The sequence below is a fragment of the Schistocerca piceifrons genome, chromosome 8 (genome assembly GCF_021461385.2).
Source record: "Schistocerca piceifrons isolate TAMUIC-IGC-003096 chromosome 8, iqSchPice1.1, whole genome shotgun sequence".
Classification (NCBI taxonomy): Eukaryota; Metazoa; Arthropoda; class Insecta; order Orthoptera; family Acrididae; genus Schistocerca; species Schistocerca piceifrons.
Genome location: NC_060145.1, coordinates 348,261,316 through 348,273,753, shown reverse-complemented (window position 1 = coordinate 348,273,753; position 12,438 = coordinate 348,261,316).

Genomic DNA, 12,438 nt, shown 5'->3' with positions numbered 1-12,438 from the left:
TGCATTGTTATTACAGCTAATGCAACAAATGGGACAAAGGCTACAAAAGTTAGACACAATGGAACAAAATCTGCAAAAGTTAGACACAACGCTTGAACAAAATCAGAAACACATGGGACAAAATCTTTAAAAGTTAGACACAATGGAACAAAATCTTCAAAAGTTAGACACAATGGAACAACACCAGAGACAAACACAGCAACAGTTAGACGCAATGGAACAAAATCTTCACACCACGCTTGAACAAACACGTGAAGATTTAACTACTGAGTTACATAAAATCGAATTGAAATGTCAAAAAGTCTGTAACGACGTAAAAACACAAATTTGTGAGCATTTCCAACCTATTTTTTCGCGTCATGAAAATGCATTACAGAATCGCGAAGCAGCCATAAATTAACTGCAAACTATTGTTCATGAAAATCACAACACCTTGCAAGCTAAAATTGACTCAGTTGCATCTACTGATTCAGTTACGCAACTTGCAAAAACTCAGGAAAACTTAAAAGACACAGTAGATACGATTTCAACACAAGTGGACACTCTGAAACTTGGTTCAGAAAAACACACAGAGGAAATAATTTCACTAACAGATAAAGTAGCCGAACTTTCAGATCAGTTCACTAACTTATCTACAAAGGTAGATGATGATCTGAGTGACACAAGACCTGTAGCCTTCACGGACACTGAAGAGTATGAGCAAATTAGAAATTTCAAACAAAATCAAAATCAAATCAATACACAGTACAAAAGAGAAATCCGGGAAGTACAAGGTCAGTTGGCACAAGTAATACAAGAATTACATATTTCAGAGGACACTCGCGCTCCAGTACGGGAAGAGGGACATAGAAATACAGAACAACCACAAAATAATGACACAGGACACTTCGGGAATTATGAAAGAAATTGGCAAGGCGCATTGGATTTTGAGATGGAACCGCCGAAACGAAGTAACAATGAGCGATGTGCGACTCGCCGACATGATGATATTGCCTATAAGCTGTTCATTACTACACGTAAATTCAAAACATTTAAGAATTCTGACAGCGAGATTCATCCACAAGCATGGCTTCATCAATTCTCATATTGTTTTCCTCCCAACTGGTCATTGGAGCACAGGTTAGAATTTATGTGTGGCTATTTAGAGAATGAACCAGCTGTAAGAATGCGATCGGTCATTCACGATTGCCACAGTGAAGGAGAATTTTATCATGCCTTCCTCTCAGCGTATTGGTCTCAAGCTACACAAGACCGAGTAAAACATAGCATCATAATGATGAAACGTTTCGAACAATCTGAATTTTCCAGTCTTATGAAATATTTTGAAGACATGTTGCATAAGAATCAGTATCTTACAAACCCATACAGCCCCTCAGAACTCATCCGCATTTGCTTAATCAAATTGCCTGAACATTTACGACATATTATTTTAGCAGGACGTTGCAAAGACGACATTGAAGCTTTTCAGTGACTGTTACAAGAACTGGAAATTGACACTGACAATTGCGGAACACGAAAACAGGAGCACAACAATTACAGGTCACATCTGTCACAATTCCGCGATGACAGAAATAATACACAACAGGGCTATTCTTACAGAGTAAATCGTGACCAAAACAGACACCACCCGTGTGACAACCGCTGGCAGAGTAGTAATAATTACAGGGAAAGATCACCTCTCCGCAGTAATGACTATCACAGAGACAATCAGAGAAACAGACAATATGGGAACCAAAATAATTATTATCAAGGGAGAAAGAATAACTTTAGATGCAATGGTCCAGCGCGCAGTTACGATTCAGGCAGAAATTCTCCACCACGTGACCGACAAGAAAGAAACTATGGAATCTACCGACATGACGACAGACGATATGATCGTAACGACAGACCTGAATTGCATCAGAACTGGCGGGATTCAAACAGAGCAGGGCCCTCTCGACAAGGTGAATTTGTAGAAGTTAGGTCTCCAAATCCCAATAACGACGCGCGCCAACAAAGACACAATAGTAAATGACTCATACCGCTGGCAGCCACAAAACGTACTTATGAAACTGACGACGCAGCTGCCGTAGCTAGTAATTACGTAAAAATGGAAGACATTAGGGACATCTTACTCCAGGAACACGACGTAAAACATAACAACATTGCATATCCTGTGATTCACATTACAGTAAATGACGTAAAATTTACGGCAGTACTTGACTCTGGCAGTCCCATTTGGGTAATTAGTGAAACAGCCTTTAGCAAATGCAACAAATCGAACGATTGCCCCACACTGCCGTTACGTAAGATTAAATTACAAGGTGCAATCTTTGGAAAAAGTGTAAATGTACGCCAACAAACCAACTTAGAATTCTGTTGTCAAAGCCACAGCTTCTCTATGAACTTTCTTATTGTCCCATTATTGTCGACTCAAATTATATTGGGATAAGACTTTTTTAATGAATACAAAGCAATCTTAAACTTTCACGACGCTGAAATAAGTTTAGAGAAAGAAGGTAAGTCAATAGCTTTGAAATTTGAAGATTGGCTTTCAAACCATGACGAGGAAATTAATCGGCTTTACCTTCTATTAGACAACAGTTCGGAATTTTCTACGGAACTAGACACTAACAATCACTGTGCAAGTACTGACAGGGATGATATCGACGGCATATTTGAAACTAATGAGTTAATTCAGAGTAAAATTCAAACAATTGACAGTTGTAGTGACAGTGATAGGCAGGACCTTTGTGAGATTTTACAAGCACATTCGACAGTTTTTACTCACAAAACAAGAACAATCAAGGGATTTCAATACCAATTTCGTGTTCGTGAGCATACTACATTTTGTGTTAGACCATACGTAATTCCGGCACATTATAGGGACCGTGTTAGAACAGAAATACAATCTATGCTTGACGAGGGCATTATTGAGCCTGCAGTAAGCTCATACAACAATCCATTACATGTTGTTGAGAAGAAAAATGGATCGATCAGGCTTGTCTTAGATTCGAGACAAATCAATACTATCATCGTTCCGAAACAGACAGGCCGCAAACGTTGGAAGAACTTCTTCAGAATTTTAATGGTGTAAAAGTGTTGTCTTCTATTGATCTCAGATCCAGCTTTTATCAGATCGAACTTCATCCAGAATGTAGTAAATACACAGCTTTCCTTTGTTTCGGCGTTTGTTATCAGTTTCGGAAACTTCCTTTTGGTTTGAACATTTCTTCGGCAGCTTTCATTCGCGGGCTAAATTCCATATTACCTGAGTTCTTAAAACGTCACATCACCTTATATGTGAACGATATTCTGATAGCAGAAGCCTCATGGGAACAACACAATCTCATCCTCAACAGCGTGTTACATATTTTTGCAGAATTTGGAATTACTGTTAACTTGGAAAAGTCTGAATTTGGTAGGACAAAAGTGAAGTTTTTGGGACATATTATTTCTTCAGGAGGCATTCAGCCGGATCCTGAGAAGTTAGAAGCAATAAGAGCCATTCCAGTTCCATCCACAAACAAACAAGTCCGCAGTTATCTAGGTCTCGTAAATTTTTACCGTCGTTTTCTGAATATGCAAATTATTGTTACACCAAAACTTTGTTCTCTCACTGGAAAAAATACTAATTGGAACTGGGACGAACAATCACAGTTGGAATTCAATTCTTTGAAGGAAGCGTTACTTAACGCGCCAATACTAGCTTATTCAGATCTGTCACAAGATTTCTGCCTTAGCACAGATTCTTCTAAAGTCGGTCTTGGTGCCCATTTATTTCAAGAAGCCATAGAAAATGACACTACTGTTCAGAAAACCATTGCTTTGGTAGCCGAGTGCTAACAAAATCTGAAAAAAATTATTCCGTTACCGAATTAGAAGCTTTAGCTATCGTTTGGGCATTTAATAAATTCCGTTTCTTTCTTTCTAGTAATCGCGTAAAACTAAACAGTGATCATCGTGCATTACAATTTTTTATGTCTTCAAAATTAAATCATGACAGGTTAAAACGTTGGGCATTGTTTCTGCAAGAATTCCACTTCACAGTAGTCCATATTCCCGGCAAGGAGAACATTGTTGCTTACGGACTGTCACGCGCACCGGCTGGGCTTGAGAAAAGTAACACAGAAGGCGATCTGGAGAAAAATTTCAGTATTCTTTACATTCAGAAAGTCGCCTTTGAAAACTTCATCACCACATCTTTAAAGGACATTGCTCATGAACAAGATAAAGATCCGATTTGGAAAGACATTAAAAGTAAATGGCATGAAAAGACACACACACACAGATTCGGCATTATTATCTGGTTAGAAACAACATACTGTTCAAACGCTGCACTGTTGATGACAAGCTATGGGTACTTTGCACTCTAGATGATTTTGTTAATAAGCTCATTTGGTACATTCATTTCAGCTACGCACATTTTGGTCCACGAAAATGTTATCAAATTCTTCGGACGACTTGTTATTTTAACAATACGGAAAAGAGAATTCGAAGAGTGTTGTCTATTTGTAAACTTTGTCAAAAGGCGAAACCATCTACTATTTCACATTGTGCTCCGCTGTTTCCCATCATTCCTTCTAAATTAAAAGAATTTGCTGCTGTTGATCTCTTGGGACCGCTTGTCAGAACATCTAATGGATTTTCGTACGTTCTAGTCGCTGTTGAACTTACTTCAAAATTTGTTTCTTTCACTCTGTCACGTAAAGCCACTGGACGGTCTGAATCCAACGGCTTTGTTAAAAATTTCTTACGTGAAGTTGGACACGTTAGTAAAGTCATTTCAGATAACGGACCGCAATTCAGATCTGCTGTTTGATCACGCATGCTTCGGAATCATAAAATCAAACCTGTTTTTATTTCATTGTACTCACCACATTGTAACCCCTCCGAACGGATTATGAAAGAAATCGATAAGCTTTGCAGACTTTATTGTCACAGAAAGCATCAGCATTGGGACAGATATTTACACTTATTTCAAAATGTGCTGAATGAAATGCCTCATGACTCCACTGCTTTACCACATACTCTTGTAATGAAGAATGAAGAACCACCGAACAGAATCAGAGAGCTTGTACCTTTCCCGAATACACGTAAACTTCGACACAAAGACGTAATTGATTTGGCTATTGTGAATATAAAATCTGCAGCAGACAAAAGGAGAAACTTACACGGTAAAGCAAATGCAAAGAAATTATATATTGGTCAGAAAGTTCTCATTAAAGCTCATTCATTGTCACATAAGAAGAAACACTTGTCACAAATTCTTTCTAGTTTACAATGGACCTTACAGAATCCGACGTATACCACCCGATAATTGCGTTGAAGTTGAAACTCTGCGTACTAGGAAGAGTAAAGGTTTACACCACATTTCACATGTAAAACCGTTTATTGAAAGATAACCTGCTTTTTAACTTTGTCTTTGCCATACAACTTTTCACTTTACATTACTAGTATGCTTTGTCAGATCTAGAATCTGTTAATATGCAACAATGTTTGAAGTTAAATATCCAGTCAAGAACCAAGAGAACTTATTTAAACAGAAATTACGAATGCATTGTTACAGTGAACAGATGACACAGTGTTGTATTTGTACATTCTTGCTTGTTAGTTGCACGATTACGTAACGACTATCAGGCTTACATACTTAGGACATATACTGGTACTGCTAATGAGATTTTAATGCAACATTTTGGTTTACTTGAAAATACATTCTGGATTTAAAGTACTTTCTGTGAGATACCAGATGACACAGTGGTTAGTTTATGTGACAGCTACACGATTTTATCACGACGCTACTAACGAGTGACAATTTACAATGTTGTTTTTGCGGTGTATCTGTTTTATATCTGCACAGGTTTTCTGAATTCTTCTGGAAAGTAAAACATGTTTTAGTAGTAACTTTTGTGGTATAACTACAATGAGACAGCCTTTTTCGTAGCACAACAATACGTTACATTATAGTACTTTCTTCATCACGGCAATAAGCATAATAACTACGATATCTATACGCAAAGCATCTCACTTTTGTTTATGATGAGGTGAGAACATTGACTTCAGCAGAACTTTGCTTACAGAGGACGATAACTACGACACTTCAACAGAATTATCTTACAGTAAGACGCACATTTAGCGCTACAGGACACGCATTTCAGTGATTAATTTTGTACTTAAAACATTTATTTTCAAATATTTTTGAATTTCAAAGAAAGTTTTCCGTGATACATTTCATTCCATTGCTGTAATCTGTAACACCTGAGGGTATAATTACATTAATCCTCAGGGGGGTACACGCTTACTTTGTGTACCATGTGTTTGGTAAGCACAAGGAGTCCTAGCTAATATGGTATTTGCTTATACAACTTTACACTTCGGTACCGTATTTCTCTAACACATAAATAACACAGCTATCTGATCATTTAACTGACAGACAAAAATTTTTTTTACTACATCAGTGACACATGTTTACGCAATCACACAGTTGGATAATTTCATACTTATGAAATTGAATTTTGTCTGTACTTTGTGAACTGTTCATATTTTTTCGGAACCATTGTGATACTATGAGAGCTTTGAATGTCGTATTTGGTATGGGATCGTGATTTTTAAAGTACGTTTGAGGTAGATGACACTTTTGAAATGAGCAGAGGATTTATTTTAGGTTTTAAAATATCCAGAAAGCTACGACCATTTTGAGATGTGATTGATCTGTTATAATTTATTATTACGATGACAATGTATATTATGCTGATGAGGTATGTTTATGATCAATAAGCTGATGCTATATGAGGAATTTGATTATGCCATGTATTTATTATGATGAAATATTGAAGTGTCGTCGCAAGATTGACGTGTCGACGAATATGTATATGTGTAATAAGGTAAGGAGTAATGATTAGTGGTTAGGGACTCTGACTTGTGAAAAAGGATGTTGGAAACCAAGAATCGTACTTTAAGAGTTATGAAATGTGTGTAAATGCGTGAATGTATCACAATGCCGTCGAATATTTTTTTGGACACTGTTATATTCATAAGATTTTGTTTCTACACATTTGCAACGCGAATTCTCGACCTGTGAAATTTTTTATATGAGACTGTTACTGTAATGCAAACTGGTGTCGTAAATATTTCAGCAAGAAAGTTAAGTGACCACATTCACGTAATGAATCGTGGGCACCCAGCTGCGCGACAGTTGCCTGGAAAAAAGCCATTAGTGTGTGCCTTTCAGAGGCACAGGTGGAGACAAAAAAGAGGCCATTATCCTCGCTATTGACATTTCTTTGTAGAAAGCATCCTAAGTACGACACGCTCAAACTTGAAAATATATGATAACACTGTGGAGCTCTTAATTTATGATATTTACTGAAATGCCTAATGAAATGACAAGTAATATTTTTATGTATAGACACCTGATTATGACTACTGTCTTTCTAGATCAAAGATTTTCTTTACTACTTATGAAATGCCACATGACTATTCAATGATATTGTTATGCTTTGCTTTACATAGTTGGTTATTTCATTTTATATCTGTTTTACAGCTGTGCTGCAACATTGGTTTTATAAAATAAAATTAAATGCATTTGCTAATGTGAACACTTTCTGTCAATAAATAATAATTTTATGACACACATTCTTCAAAAAAGGAGCACTTGGAAAGAAAAGAACAATAAGAAGGAACTAATAGCAGTAACTGCATACATAATTTTCTTTTCAAGTACTGGTAATTTTTTTTAGAATAAGTTTTTGTGGTGCACCACTTTAATTACATAGACATTAAGATGTGAATATACATTTCCCTTGTCTGCATTGTTGTCTTTAGTGTAATATTTTTTTCTGCTTGAGCTATGTCATGTTTAGATATAAGTTATTGCATTTGCTGCTGCTGTTTGCCAGGCATAGTGCTACTAAATTTCACTTTACATTACTCTGTTAAGCCAGTTTTACTACGAATTTATTTTTCTTGTCTGCTGCACATTGCCTTATATTAGTTGTAATATTCCATTTGCTTTGCTAATTTAGGATGCTTGCTTTGCCATTTGTATTTTTTATCATTGCTGTTTGTGTTAATTGTTTTGTGCTGCTGCATTGTCTCGATCCTTAGTTTAGCATCTGAACTCAGTAGATTTAAGTTAGCTTAAGATGGGGTAGGCTATATGAGAGAACGAGTTGTGATGAATTGGAAGAAATGCATTGAGAAGCTATAAGAAAATGGTTTGGCCAAAAAAAAGTATTTTGAAAGAGGATATGAGCAAAAAAGTAGGGTTTAGGGACAACAGGCTTAGGTAGGATTTTCTTGGAAATAAATAATAGGTAAGATAATGGAAAATAAATGAATGAGGTAAGAAATATGTGAACATATAAATACAGAAAGCATGCTTGGATAGGATTTTTTTGGTGGAAACAAATGTTGAAATAAGACGAAAGATCTATGGAATGAAGTTTTGGGTTGGACTGCAGTATCAAATTTTACACTGAAAATAAACCCTGTCTTTCCTACTGTGTTATTCTCCTATGTGTATGCATACTCTTGTGTATTTGCGTTTTTCCTATCTTTATGTGTTTAGCTAATAAGATTTAAGTTGTAGAATTTTCTAGTACTAAGCTACATTCACTATGATGAGGAATACTGTTATCCTCAAATATAATTTGCATTAATAATATGTGATTTTCTTTGTAAAGATGTTTCTAGACATTATTAATTCTGTTCTGTTTCAATGCTCATGTGTGAAATTAATGTTTCGAAAACTATTCTCATTATTTTATATATTTACTTATGTCATAATTCCTGTAACACTGATGTATATGTTATTTCGATTCTTATGTAAAGCCTGTACTACAAATGTTATCTGTATTGTTATGTTCTTTAATGATGTGTTTTGTACCTTTGTAATTGTATTCTTATGTTATAAAATTGTAATTGACACCAGTTCATCATATTATTAACTTGTAAGTTCCATTTCACTGCACACGTTTCTGTTGGTCATAGTATATGGACAATATGTGAGAAGTAGGGACTGTTAGTGTTTGCATGTGTGTTAATAATTCAGCAAGGGACTGGATAACAGCATTGCTGGTTCTAAGGACAATTCCAAAAACTTTGTGAGTGCGCAAGTGGTGGTTATGGACTTGCTGTATTGTCCGCAAGACTCTTCGATGGTGATTGTGTACCTGCACAGTCGCAGCAGATGGCTGCTGGCTATCTCTACAAGGACTACAGTGGGTCTACACCTTTGATGATCCATCAGTACCATTATTTCTACAAGGACTGCAGTGAGTCTGCACCTCTGGTGGCCTACCAATACCATGTTCTCTACCAGGACTACAGTGGGTCTACTCTGTGATGACCTACCTACCAATATTCTTCAAAACTTCGACTGACTCTGCGGTGGGTTTGCTCTGTTGTGGCCCATTACCTGTCTGCATGTCATGTTTTCGTTGGAAGGACAACACTACTTCTTCAAGACTGCATGGAAATCCACTACTTCTGTGTGCATTTTCTTCTACTGCTCAGACTTTGAGAAGAACACTGCTATTTTACTGTGATGAACGATCAGGACTGTCTTTATGGACTGTGAGAAAATTTTAGCTTTTGACCAACATTGTATCAATAAGTGTGTGCATTTGATTTCTTTGTTATTGTAATTATGAAAAATTTTATCAAATCGTTATTGGCCACTGCCCAAAACAATTTGTAAAATTTTTTGTGGGGAGCATGGGGGCTATGTAAGTAGGCTGTTTAGGTTCTTATATTGGTAACGCCACGTAGCGCTCTGTATAAAAATCACTGGCTGTGCTGTGTGCAGTCTGTGGCTAGTTTGCATTGTTGTCTGTCATTGTAGTGTTGGGCAGCGGCAGCTGGATGTGAACAGCGCGTAGCGTTGCGCAGTTGGAGGTGAGCCGCCAGCAGTGGTGGATGTGGGGAGAGAGATGGCGGAGTTTTGAAATTTGTAAGACTGGATGTCATGAACTGCTACATATATTATGACTATTGAGGTAAATACATCGTTTGTTCTCTATCAAAATCTTTCATTTGCTAACTATGCCTATCAGTAGTTAGTGCCTTCAGTAGTTTGAATCTTTTATTTAGCTGGCAGTAGTGGCACTCGCTGTATTGCAGTAATTCGAGTAATGAAGATTTTTGTGAGGTAAGTGATTTGTGAAATGTATAGGTTAATGTTAGTCATTGCCATTCTTTTGTAGGGATTTTTGAAAGTCAGATTGCGTTGCGCTAAAAATATTGTGTGTCAATTTAAGCGCAGTCATGTATAATTGTTCTAAGGGGACGTTTCAACACAAAATAACCGATTGTGAACCACGGTGGATTTTTGACGCCAATATTTTGCATCTCGTTTAAGTCAAGTTAGCTGTGCCTAAAAGTCCGCAGAAAAGTTTGTAAAGTTTCCCCACTGTCCTGTTTGGCAATGCAGCGGACTCCTGAGTCAAGGGAAGATCATGCAAGACTCCTCAACAGCTGTTTTCATGTGCAAGAAGATGTAGTCAGTATGCTGGCACTGCATAAGGCGCTGCCTAGTTCTTCTGAAAGGAGAAGCTAGTATAAAATTGTGGCACCACTAGGGCTGCAAAGTAGCTGAGACGATCAGGAAGTTGGGGCAATTTTGTCATGGTTGTTCAACGGCCAAACCTAGCGCCTTGGACTGGTGCTGACTTATGGGGCAAAACCGTTAACGCTTCAGAAAGAATACCTTACCACGTTTGCATATATAGCTCCAGTTCTAGACAGGAATGCTGTAATGGCCACCAGCAACCAGCTACAAGAAGTCTATGCTAGTATACGATTCGAGGTATGTCATGAAACTAGCTGTCGGCTTGAGGTCAGCACTAAGTCCACACGTTGCCGACTTACTGTCCATCCATCAGCGGGCCTCTTGTTGGCTAACTTCTAATCGCTGCTGTTGGCCAAATCCATCGATCCGTTTCGTGGCAGGGGTCATTAGATCGTGCCAGGGGCCATCTAGCAGTTCCTGTCTGCCACCACTTCTGTGGGCAAATTCTATCGCTGTCCGCCATCGCCTGTGGAGCCACGCAACACCACTGTGAACCGCCATCCACTATGCTGGCGACTGCAGTTTGTTTTTTCGGGCCGTGTTGTGCATCGAACCGAGCTGCTTGTTCCTGTCATTCGCCTCAGTTGCTTGAGCAGGCTGCCAAAGCCTGCTCTCGCACGGGATTGAGTCTGCACTGTCCTGGAGTGCTGAGCTGTCCCGGCGACACTGAACCCTTCCTGTGGAGGGAGGCCGCTTGCTGACCTCGTCAGATTCACTGACTGAATCCAATTGGCACCATGTGGGATGTCGACCGCCTTATACACTGAAGCGGCAAAGAAACTGGTATAGGCATCCGTATTCAAATACAGAGATACGTAAACAGGCAGAATACGGTGCTGCGGCCGGCAACGCCTATATAAGACAGCAAGTCTCTGGCGCATTGTTAGATAGGTTACTGCTTCTGCAATGGTAGGTTATCAAGATTTTAATTGAGTTGGAAGTGGTGATATAGTCACCGCACGAGCGACGGGACAAAGCATCTCCGAGGTTCAAATGGTTCAAATGGCTCTGAGCACAATGGGACTCAACTTCTAAGGTCATCAGTCCCCTAGAACTTAGAACTACTTAAACCTAACTAACCTAAGGACATCACACACATCCATCCCCGAGGCAGGATTCGAACCTGCGACCGTAGCGGTCGCGCGGTTCCAGACTGTAGCGCCTAGAACCGCTCGGCCACCTCGGCCGGCCACCTCCGAGGTAGCGATGAAGTGGGGATTTTCCCATACGACCAACTCACGAGTGTACCGTGAATATCATAAATCTGGTAAAATATCAAATCTCCAACATCGCTGAGGCCGGAAAAATATCCTGCGAGAATGGGACCAACGACGACTGAAGAGAAAACTTAAACGTGACGAAAGTGCAGCCCTTCCGCAAATTGCTGCAGATTCCAATGCTGGGCCATCAACAAGTGTCAGCGTGTGAACCATTCAACGAAGCATCATCGATATGGACTCTCGCAGCCGAAGGCCCACTTGTGTACCCTTGAGGACGCACCACACAAAGGGACTCTTGATGACTGGAAGCATGTTGCCTGGTTGGACGTGTCGCGTTTCAAATTGTATTTAGCGAATGGACGTGCACGGGTATGAAGAAAACCTCTTGAACCATGGATCCTGCAAGTCAGTATGGGACTATTCAAGTTGGTGGTGGCCAACAATGGTGTGTGCAGTTGAAGTGTTATGGGACCCCCGATACGTCTAGATATGACTCTCTGGTGACACACGTAGGAATTCTCTCTGATCACATGCATCCATTCATGTCCATTGTGCAGTCCGTTGGACTTGGGCAATTCCAGCAGGACAATGCGAGAACACGCAAGTCCCGAATTCCACCAGAGTGGCTCCAGGAATACTCTTGTAAGTTTAAACACCTCCGCTGACCTC